At 48.3% G+C, this 11,930-nt stretch overlaps 1 long non-coding RNA gene across 2 annotated transcripts in view; it reads left to right on the top strand.

Annotated features, from left to right (window-relative positions):
* The window catches only part of LOC140391762 (uncharacterized), a 275,634-nt gene that overhangs the window by 9,854 nt on the left and 253,850 nt on the right, over positions 1–11,930 (top strand). The window lies entirely within an intron of this gene.

Raw genomic sequence — 11,930 nt, 5'->3', positions numbered from 1 at the left:
ATTCTGAATACAATTAGATAGATAGGAATGGAACCAGATGAGAGGCCGCTCTTCCAGCTAGAGAACAATGTAAAGGGTGATATGGTTGTGGTATTATCAGGTATTGCTGTACCTAAGAGGCTGATGACCATTGGTTAAACCTAGGAGTTTACCATTGGCTGTTGATACGTAGCTCCGCCCTGACAGGCGGAGTATAAGAACCGGTGCTGTCCCAGGAGCCTTCACTTTCTGTACCAAAGCTGCTGGGAACAAGTTCTAGTCGATTAAAGCCTTCAGTTATGAAATCACTTCATCTTCAGTGTAATTGATCGTGCATCAATTTAATCGACTAGACTTAAGCTGGAAGCATGGATCTCCGAATCAAACCGGAGTGCCTCCATCTCAGCCCCCACGCGGAGAACTCGGCTGCAATATTTAAACACTGGCTGGCTTGCTTTAAAGGCTACCTCGAGACGGCCGGAGGCACACCCTCAGAAGAACAGAAAATGCATCTCCTGCGCTCAAGGGTCAGCCCTGGGATCTACACCCTTATCGAGGAGGCGGAGGACTATGATGCCACGATCGAACTGTTAAAAGGACATTATATCCGCCCTGTAAATCAGGTCTACGCACGTCACCTGCTTGCAACTAGACGGCAAAGCCCCGGGGAATCGTTGGAGGATTTCTACCGGGCGCTACTGGTGCTGGGCCGAAACTGTGGCTGCCCACAAGATTCGGGGAGCGAGCACACGGAACTTTTAATCAGGGATGCCTTCGTAGCAGGTATGAGCTCCTCAGAGATCCGCCGAAGACGCCTAGAAAAGGACACCCTGGGACTCAGAGAGGCAAGGGCCCTGGCAGGGTCCATGGACGTAGCCTCCCAAAACGCGCAGTCCTATGCGCCTGACCGCGCAGCGGCCCCCTGGGCTGCGTGGCACGCCGCAGCGGCAGCCACACAGACATTCCCCCTGACCCCGCAGGCCTGCGCTGTGAGACGGCACGCTAACGCCGTCGGGCCCCGTTGTTTCTTCTGCGGGCAGGCGAATCATCCCCGCCCGCGCTGCCCGGCCCGCACCGCCACCTGCAAAGGGTGCGGCAAGAAGGGCCACTTTGTGGGGATCTGCCAGGCCCGTGCCGTGACCGCGGTCTCCAGCGACTCCGGACCGCCGCGGCAACCCCCCCTTCAGGCCCCGACCGGCCAGCGCTCACCGCCATCCTCCTATCCTAGGGCCACGTGCGACCCACGGGCGCGGCCATCTTGCACCCGGACACCACGCTGGATGGGTGGGTGCCGCCATTTTGTCCATCCCCGCCGCCATCTTGTCCATCCCCGGCCACCATGTGCGACCCATGGGAGACGCCATCTTGGTTGGGGCCCCAGGCCCCCAGCACGGCCGACTACACGCTGCCCAATCAGAACTCGCATCTGCTTCATCTGGCCTCGGTGACACTGGACCAAAGACGACCTCGGACACTTGCAACAGCAACAACGACGGTCTTCATCAACGGCCACGAGACGTCTTGCCTGATTGACTCTTGGAGCACGGAAAGCTTTGTTCACCCCGACACGGTAAGGCGCTGTTCACTTGTTACTCACCCTGTAAACCAAAGGATCTCCCTGGCCTCCGGGTCACACTCGGTGGAGATAAAGGGGTTCTGCCTATCGAACCTCACTGTCCAAGGCAGGAGATTCAATAATTTCCGTCTTTATGTCCTGCCGCACCTCTGTGCGGCTACACTCCTGGGGTTGGACTTCCAATGTAACTTGCCAAGCCTGACCTTTAAATTCGGCGGCCCTATACCCCCCCTTACTGTCTGCGGCCACGCGACCCTTAAGGTCGACCCGCCTTCCCTGTTTGCAAACCTCACCCCGGATTGCAAACCCGTCGCCACCAGGAACAGACGGTACAGTGCCCAGGACCGGACCTTCATCAGGTCAGAGATCCAAAGGCTGCTGAGGGAAGGGGTCATCGAAGCGAGCAACAGTTCCTGGAGAGCTCAAGTAGTGGTGGTAAAGACCGGGGAGAAACATAGGATGGTCATTGACTACAGTCAGACCATCAACAGGTTTACGCAGCTGGACGAGTACCCTCTCCCCCGTATAGCCGACTTGGTAAACAGGATCGCGCAATACAAGGTCTTCTCCACGGTGGATCTCAAGTCCGCCTACCACCAGCTACCCCTCCGTAATAGTGACCGCAAGTACACTGCCTTCGAAGAAGATGGGCGGCTCTATCAATTTTTAAGAGCTCCCTTTAGTGTCACTAATGGGGTCTCGGTCTTCCAGCGAGAGATGGACCGAATGGTTGACCGGTACGGCTTACGCGCAACGTTCCCGTATCTGGATAACATCCCCATCTGCGGCCATGACCAGCAGGACCACGACACCAACCTCCGCAAATTTCTCCAGACCGTGAAAATCCTTAACTTAACGTACAATAAGGATAAATGCGTATTTCGCACCGACCGTCTAGCCATTCTAGGCTACGTAGTGCGAAATGGAGTTATAGGCCCTGACCCTGAGCGCATGCGCCCCCTTATGGAGTTCCCCCTCCCTCACTGCCCCAAGGCCCTGAAGCGCTGCCTAGGGTTTTTCAGTTACTATGCCCAGTGGGTCCCTAACTACGCAGACAAAGCCCGACCCCAAATCCAGTCCACAACCTTTCCCCTGTCGACGAAGGCCCGCCAGGCCTTCAGCCGCATCAAAGCAGACATTGCAAAGGTCATGATGCGCGCCATCGACGAGTCCCTCCCCTTCCAGGTCGAGAGCGATGCGTCCGACGTATCTCTGGCGGCCACCCTCAACCAAGTGGGCAGGCCCATGGCCTTCTTCTCCCGTACCCTCCATGCTTCCGAAATTCGCCATTCCTCGGTCGAAAAAGAGGCACAAGCCATAGTTGAAACTGTCAGACATTTGAGGCATTACCTGGCTGGCAGGAGATTCACTCTCCTCACGGACCAACGGTCGGTTGCTTTCATGTTCGATAATGCACAGCGGGGCAAGATTAAAAACGACAAGATCTTGCGGTGGAGGATAGAACTCTCCACCTTCAACTACGAGATCTTGTACCGTCCGGGGAAGCTAAACGAGCCTCCTGATGCCCTGTCCCGCGGCACTTGTTCCACTGCACAAGTGGACCGCCTCCAAGCCCTCCACGAGGACCTCTGCCATCCGGGGGTCACTCGTTTATTCCACTTCATCAAGACCCGCAACCTGCCCTACTCCCTCGAGGAGGTCAGGACAGTCACCAGGGACTGCTAAATCGGCGTGGAGTGCAAACCGCACTTCTACCGGCCAGAGAGGGCGCACCTGATAAAGGCTTCCCGTCCCTTTGAACGCCTCAGCATGGATTTCAAAGGCCCCCTCCCCTCCACCGACCGCAACACGTATTTCCTGAACGTGATTCCTGAACGTGATGGTGAATTAAGTTCCCATTCACCATCCCCTGCCCAGACATGACCGCAACCACCGTCATCAAGGCCCTCCAGGGTATCTTTACACTGTTTGGTTTCCCCGCGTACAAACACAGTGATAGGGGGTCCTCCTTTATGAGCAACGAACTGCGTCAATTCCTGCTCAGCAGGGGCATTGCCTCAAGCAGGGCGACCAGTTACAACCCCCGGGGAAACGGACAGGTGGAGAGAGGGAGTGGAACGGTCTGGAAGACTGTTCTACTGACCCTACGGTCCAGGAATCTCCCAGTCTCCTGCTGGCAAGAAGTCCACCCGGTGGCACTCCGTGCCATCCGGTCGCTGCTCTGTACAACTACCAATCAGACACGTCATGAACGTCTCCTTGTTTTCCCCAGGAAGTCCTCCTCCGGGACCTCGCTCCCAACCTGACTAGCAGAAAAGTGGCCGATGGAATTTAACCCTGAAAAGTGTAAAATGATACACTTTGGCAGGATTAATGTGACAAGGAAGTACTCAATGAATGGCATGACACTGTAAGTTCCGAGGAACAAAGGGACATTAACGTGTCTGTCCATAGTTCTCTAAAGGCAGAAGGGCACGTTAATAGAGTGGTGAAAAAGTGTCATGTGAGAGTACATTTAAGAAATGGGTGTTTATCAGTGATGTCAGAGTGTGGGTGGAGCTGGGCTGTCTGTCAGCTTTTTACTTTTGTTTTTGAGCAGGCTGAAGGGTGTGTTTTAGTTTCGTTTTCAGTGTTGGAGCTGAAGCCAGACCAAGCAGGTGTACTGCTGTTCTCTCTGCCATCAAAAGACTATCTCTTGATCATTTGGTGAATTCAGAATTATAAACGTTCTCAGTAGTGAATGTAAACCTAATGTGCTTCTGTTGAAAGGTGTTTCTTCTGTCTTCTGGATGTTGTTTGGGAAGTTATTAAGGATTACTTAGTATTGTATTCTTTGGGGGTTGTATTTGAATTGATGGTTGCTAAGATGTTCACTGTATGTTTCAAAAAGGTTAACTTGAGTTCATAGAATAAACATTGTTTTGCTTTAAAATTACTTTTCCATTTCTGCTGTACCACACCTGTAGAGTGGGCCGCGTGCTCCCCATACCACAATCTATTAAAAGTTGTGGGTCAGGTAAACTCCACGATATACTTTGGGGTACTCTAAACCCTGGCCCATAACAAAAGGCATATGGGACTCTTGTCTTTATCAATCAAGGCATAGATTACAAAAGCAGGGAGGTCATGCTAGAGTTGTATAGAAGTTTGGTGACATTTAAGTTATGAAGTGAAGTTGGATAGGCTTGGGTTGTTTTCACTGGAGCAGAGAAGATTGAGGGGTGACCAGATCATTGTGTACAATATCATGAGTGGCATAGACAGGGTGGATAGGGAGCAGTTGTTCCCATTAGTTGAAGGGTTAGTTACAAAGGGACACAAGTTCAAGTTCAGGGACAGGAGATTTAGGGGGGATTTGATGAAAAAGCTTTTTACCCAGGGGGTGCTGACAGTCTGGAGTGCACTGCCTGGGAGAGTGGTAGACGTTGATTGCCTCACATCCTTTAAAAAGTACCTGGATGCATACTTAGCACATCATAACATTTAAGACAAAGCGCCAAGTGCTAGCAAATGGGATTAGCAGGCAGGTCTGGTGTTTTTATGTGTCGGTGCAGACTCGATGGACTGAAGGGCGTCTTCTGCGCTGCATTATTCTGTGATTCTGTGAGTACAGAAACCAGATAGGAGAGAATGAAATAGTTCAGGGCAAGATGGGCCTGAATATGAGCACGGGCAATATATTCAAGCACTTTGACCAAGCATGGTGTTTAATTTTGCTTTATAATTCTCCTCTGAAGCACCTTGGGATGTTCTATTACATTTGCAGCGCTACATAAATGTAAGTTGTTGATGTTGTTATTATGGCTGCTGCCAGGCGATTGTACATTAACTTGCATTATTCTGTTTCTTTGTTCCAATTCTATCTATACAATAATGGAATGAGAGACTTTTCCTTTTTTTTCATGCAGTGGGGTCATTGCCATGGTAACTGATGGCCACATGCGTGCTATCAATGAGGCTTTGCGCTTTCAGAAAGACTGCTGCATGGTAAAAGTGCTGCTCCCTTTTGTTCTGGTGCCTTCTTTGCAATGGGAAAGTAATGGAAGTACTTTCAACAACAATAACAGTTTGGAATGACATACTTATATAACATAACAAATAAAGCTTCAACCACTAGTTTTATGTATCACTAGACTGAAAATTAATTACATGTGAGCATGTGAATTAGGAGCTGGAATAGGCCATATGGCCCCTCAAGCTTTCTCCACCATTCAATAAGACCATGGCTGACCAGATTGTCGTCTCAATTCCGCCTACCCCCAATAACCTTTGACTCCCTTGTTAATCAAGAATCTATCTACATGTGCCTTAAAAATATTCAATGATCCTGCCTCTCCTACTTACTGGTGAAGAGAACTCCCAAGTTCACGACCCTCTGAGAGAAAAATAGTCTTCTCATCTCCTTCTTAAACAAGAGATTTTGAAACCGTATTCCCTAGTTCTTCTCTTTCCCACACGGGGATACATTCTTTCAGCATCAGCCATGTCAAGTCTGCTCGGGATGTTATATGTTTCAGTAAGAGCATCTCTCAATCTTCCAAACTCCAATGGATACAGTCCAGCCTGCCCATCCTTTCCTCATAAGATAACATCCTCATTCTCGGTATCAGTCAAGTGATCCTTCTCTGAACTGTTTCTCATACATTTATATTCTTTCTTAAATAAGGAGACCAAAACTGTACAAAGTACTCTTGATGTGGTCTCACCAATGTCCTACACAACTGCAGTAAATCATCCCTGCTTTTATATTTCATTCCCCGTTCTGCAATAAATGACAACGTTCCATTTGCCTTCCTAATCCTTGCTATACCTGCATACTAACTTTTCCTGGTTCATGTATCAGGACACCTACATCCTTCTGTACCATGGAGTTCTGCAATCTCTCTCCATGTAAACAATATACTGGACAAGGACCTTATACCCAGCTGCCAAATTTTTGCCCACTAATTTAATCTTATGTTCCTTTGCAGACTCCTTATATTCTATTCACAACTTAATTTCCGACCTATCTTTGTATCACCAGCAAATTTAGCAACCATACATTGGCGGGTAGGATCAAGGAAAACCCCAAGGCCTTTTACACATATGTGAGAAATATGAGAATGACTAGAGCGAGGGTAGGTCCGATCAAGGACAGTAGCGGGAGATTGTGTATTGAGTCTGAAGAGATAGGAGAGGTCTTGAACGAGTACTTTTCTTCTGTATTTACAAATGAGAGGGGCCATATTGTTGGAGAGGACAGTGTGAAACATACTGGTAAGCTCGAGGAAATACTTGTTAGGAAGGAAGATGTGTTGGGCATTTTGAAAAACTTGAGGATAGACAAGTCCCCCGGGCCTGACGGGATATATCCAAGGATTCTATGGGAAGGAAGAGATGAAATTGCAGAGCCGTTGGCAATGATCTTTTCGTCCTCACTGTCAACAGGGGTGGTACCAGGGGATTGGAGAGTGGCGAATGTCGGGCCCCTGTTCAAAAAAGGGACTAGGGATAACCCTGGGAATTACAGGCCAGTTAGTCTTACTTCGGTGGTAGGCAAAGTAATGGAAAGGGTACTGAAGGATAGTATTTCTGAGCATCTGGAAAGACACTGCTTCATTAGGGATAGTCAGCACGGATTTGTGAGGGGTAGGTCTTGCCTTACAAGTCTTATTGAATTCTTTGAGGAGGTGACCAAGGAGGTGATCAACGTAAAGCAGTGGATGTAGTGTACATGGATTTTAGTAAGGCATTTGATAAGGTTCCCCATGGTAGGCTTATGCAGAAAGTAAGGAAGCATGGGATAGTGGGAAATTTGGCCAGTTGGATAACGAACTGGCTAACCGATAGAACAGTACGAAGTCTTACAACACCAGGTTAAAGTCCAACAGGTTTGTTTCGATGTCACTAGCTTTCGGAGCGCTGCTCCTTCCTCAGGTGAATGAAGAGGTATGTTCCAGAAACATATATAGAGACAAATTCAAAGATGCCAAACAATGCTTGGAATGCAAGCATTAGCAGGTGATTAAATCTTTACAGATCCAGAGATGGGGTAACCCCAGGTTAAAGAGGTGTGAATTGTGTCAAGCCAGGACAGTTGGTAGGATTTTGCAGGCCAGATGGTGGGGGATGAATGTAATGCGACATGAATCCCAGGTCCCGGTTGAGGCCGCACTCATGTGTGCGGCACTTGGCTATAAGTTTCTGCTCGGCGATTCTGCGTTGTCGCGCGTCCTGAAGGCCGCCTTGGAGAACGCTTACCTGGAGATCAGAGGCTGAATGCCCTTGACTGCTGAAGTGCTCCCCGACTGGAAGGGAACATTCCTGCCTGGTGATTGTCGCGCGATGTCCGTTCATTCGTTGTCGCAGTGTCTGCATGGTCTCGCCAATGTACCATGCTTCGGGTCATCCTTTCCTGCAGCGTATGAGGTAGACAATGTTGGCCGAGTCGCACGAGTATGTACCGCGTACCTGGTGGGTGGTGTTCTCACGTGTAATAGTGGTATCCATGTCGATGATCTGGCACGTCTTGCAGAGATTGCCATGACAGGGTTGTGTGGTGTCGTGGTCATTGTTCTGAAGACTGGGTAGTTTGCTGCAAACAATGGTTTGTTTGAGGTTGCGTGGTTGTTTGAAGGCAAGTAGTGGGGGTGTGGGGATGACCTTGGCAAGATGTTCATCATCATCAATGACGTGGTACATTGGCGAGGAAAAGTGTGAGGTTGTCCATTTTGGAAGGACAAATATGAATGCGGAATACAGGGTTAACGGTAGAGTTCTTGGCAATGTGGAGGAGCAGAGAGATCTTGGGGTCTATGTTCATAGATCTTTGAAAGTTGCCACTCAAGTGGATAGAGTTGTGAAGAAGGCCTATGGTGTGCTAGCGTTCATTAACAGAGGGATTGAATTCAAGAGCCATGAGGTGATGATGCAGCTGTACAAAACTTTGGTAAGGCCACATTTGGAGTAGTGTGTACAGTTCTGGTCACCTCATTTTAGGAAGGATGTGGAAGCTTTGGAAAAGGTGCAAAGGAGATTTACCAGGATGTTGCCTGGAATGGAGAGTAGGTCTTACAAGGAAAGGTTGAGGGTGCTAGGCCTTTTCTCATTAGAACGGAGAAGGATGAGGGGCGACTTGATAGAGGTTTATAAGATGATCAGTGGAATAGATAGAGTAGACAGTCAGAGACTTTTTCCTCGGGTGGAACAAATCATTACAAGGGGACATAAATTTAAGGTGAATGGTGGAACATATAGGGGGGATGTCAGAGGTAGGTTATTTACCCAGAGAGTAGTGGGGGCATGGAATGCACTACCTGTGGAAGTAGTTGAGTCGGGACCTTCAAGCAGCTATTGGATAGGTACATGGATTATGGTAGAATGATATAGTGTAGATTAATTTGTTCTTAAGGGCAGCACGGTAGCATTGTGGATAGCACAATTGCTTCACAGCTCCAGGGTCCCAAGTTCGATTCCAGCTTGGGTCACTGTCTGTGCGGAGTCTGCACATCCTCCCCGTGTGTGCGTGGGTTTCCTCAGGGTGCTCCGGTTTCCTCCCAGAGTCCAAAGATGTGCAGGTTAGGTGGATTGGCCATGATAAATTGCCCTTAGTGTCCAAAATTGCCGTTAGTGTTGGGTGGAGGTGTTGACCTTGGGTAGGGTGCTCTTTCCAAGAGCTGGTGCAGACTCAATGGGCCGAATGGCCTCTTTCTGCACTGTAAATTCTATGATAATCTATGATTAATCTAGGAAAAAGGTTCGGCACAACATCGTGGGCCGAAGGGCCTGTTCTGTGCTGTATTTTTCTATGTTCTACATTCATCCAAGGTATCAATATAAATTGTAAATAGTTGAGGCCCCAGCACTGATTCCTGTGACACTTCACTAGTGATTAGCCCTATCTTATAAACCCCAAAATGACTCATTTATGCCTACTGTCTGTTAACTAACCAATGCTCTCTCCATGCTAATATGCTATCCTCAACACACAAGCTCTTATTTTGCATAGTAACCTTTGATGTGGCACCTTGTCAAATGCCTTCTGAAAATCTAAATACAGTACATCCACTGGTTCCTCTTTATCCACATTGCTTGTTATTTGCTCAAAGAACTCCAATAAATTAGTCAAACATGATTTCCTTTTCACAAAACCATGTTGACTCTGCCTGATTGCATTGCAATTTTCTAAAAGCCTTGCTATAATTGCCTTAATAATAAATTCCAGAAAGTTCCCCATGGCAGATGTTAAGCTTGTAGTTTCCTATTTTTTGTTCCCCTCCTTTCTTGAATAGGTCAGTCACATTTGCTATTTTCCAATCTGTTGGAACCTTTCCAGAATCTTGGGAACTTTGGAAAATTAAAACAAATGAACCACTTTCTATCATTAGCCAGTGAAGACAGGCACAAAATATCTGTTCAATTTATCCACTATTTCCTTATTTTCCATTATGATTTCCTAATTCGCACTCTCTCGAGGACCAATACTCCCATCAACAAGATGCACACGCTGTCATTCAGTACATTTCAAAGTCTCATAAAGTTTTAAAAGTTAACTTCCTTGCTTCCCCTCACAAAATCAAATAAGTTATTGCATAAATTCATGTGAGGGGAGTGCCCAGTGAGTCCAAGTCCAATATCAGTGATATTAATGAATATTCTTAAACAGCAGGCTTTTTCACAGTAAATCCCACATTAATTCAAGCTCTGCAAACATTGGATTCATCTTTTAAGGTTGAAGCTGTGATTCTAGATTTCAAACAACACTGACTCTTCTCTTCTCCTCCCCATTCCCTCCTCACAAACCCTCCCTCCCTCCAAATGCAACCCAGCTCTCACACACTCACCCTTCCTACAAGTCTGCAACGCTGGCTAACTCCTCCTCCCCCAATCCCCCCCACATCCTCTTCCCTCCATCCCGCATCCCCACACACTCTCACAATCTCACTAACCTCGTTCGCCTGGGGTTTGCAAGGCAGCCTCCTGCCTCAGTTGTCTTCTCATGCTGGTACGGCTTCATTCGGTGCCTCATGCCTCGCTGTTGCTGGTTGACCTGCTTCCAGCCCTGGCATGGTCGAGTCACCCCTCAACTGCCCTCCTCACTGCTCGATGGCCGCTGCGTGACTGTCTCACCCTGGCTTGTGGCTTTCGCCCAGTGCCTCACGCCTCGCTACACTGTTGCTGGCTGGCCTGTTCTCAGCCCTGGGTCAAGAAACCTGCTGGCTGCGCCTTTTTTCGCAGAAGTAAAACACAGGATCTTCTGCCTCTCTCCTTCCTTGCCTAGTCTCCTCTCGTTCCTCACGCACATGAGCCTCAACGTTCAGACCAGTCTGTTTTACCGCTCGAAGAGGATTCGAACAATCAGAGTCAGATGTCGCTCTGCATTGCCTGCTGATAGGCTCATTTGTATTTGGCGAGCCTATTAGCAAATGCAGAGTTGTCAGGCTATGATTGGTGTCCACAGTCATTCCGGCGCTGCTTGGGGCCCTGTGCCCAGGAAAGGTGTGTTTCATTGTGAATCCACCTCTGAGGTGTTGACCTCTACAAACCTGCGTTGTTGCTAGTCATCTACCAATTGGAGACCAGTGCAAAGTAACCTCTGGCATTTATCAAAATTTACTTTATTCATAACATAGATACATAGAAGATAAGAGCAGGAGGAGGCCTTTCGGCCCTTCGAGCCTGCTCCGTCATTCATCACGATCATGGCTGATCAACCAACTCAATAGCCTAATCCTGCTTTCTCCCCATAGCCCATAGGATCCCATTCTCCCCAAGTGCTATATCTAGCCACCTCTTGAATATATTTAATGATTTAGCATGACCACTTCCTGTGGTAATGAATTCAACTGGCTCACCACTCTTTGGGTGAAGAAATGTCTCATCTCTGTCTAAAATGGTTTACCCTGAATCCTCAGACTGTGACCCCTGATTCTGGACACACCCATTATTGGTAACATCTTCCCTGCATCTACCCTGTCTAGTCCTGTTAGAATTTTATAAATCTCTATTAGAGCCCCCCTCATTCTTCTGAACTCCACCGAGAACAGTCCCAACCTAGCCAATTTCTCCTCATATGACAGTCCCGCCATCCCTGGAATCAGTCTGGTAAACCTTTGCTGCACTCCCTCGAGAGCAAGAACATCCTTCCTCAGAGAAGGAGACCAAAGCTGCGCACAATACTCCAGGTGTGACCTCACCAAGGCCCTGTATAATTGCAGCAACATATCCCTGCTTCTATACTCAAAACCTCTCTCAATGAAGGCCAACATACCATTAGCCTTCTTTACTGCCTGCTGCACCTGCATGCTTACCTTCAGCAGCTGGTGCACAAGGACACACAGGTCCTGCTGCACACTCCCCTCTCCCAGTTTACAGTCATTCAGGTAGTAATCAGCCTTCCTGTTTTTGCTTCCAAAGTGAATAACCTCACACTTAT

The sequence above is a fragment of the Scyliorhinus torazame genome, chromosome 15 (genome assembly GCF_047496885.1).
Source record: "Scyliorhinus torazame isolate Kashiwa2021f chromosome 15, sScyTor2.1, whole genome shotgun sequence".
NCBI lineage: Eukaryota > Metazoa > Chordata > Chondrichthyes > Carcharhiniformes > Scyliorhinidae > Scyliorhinus > Scyliorhinus torazame.
This window is presented reverse-complemented; position numbering and strand designations above follow the sequence as displayed.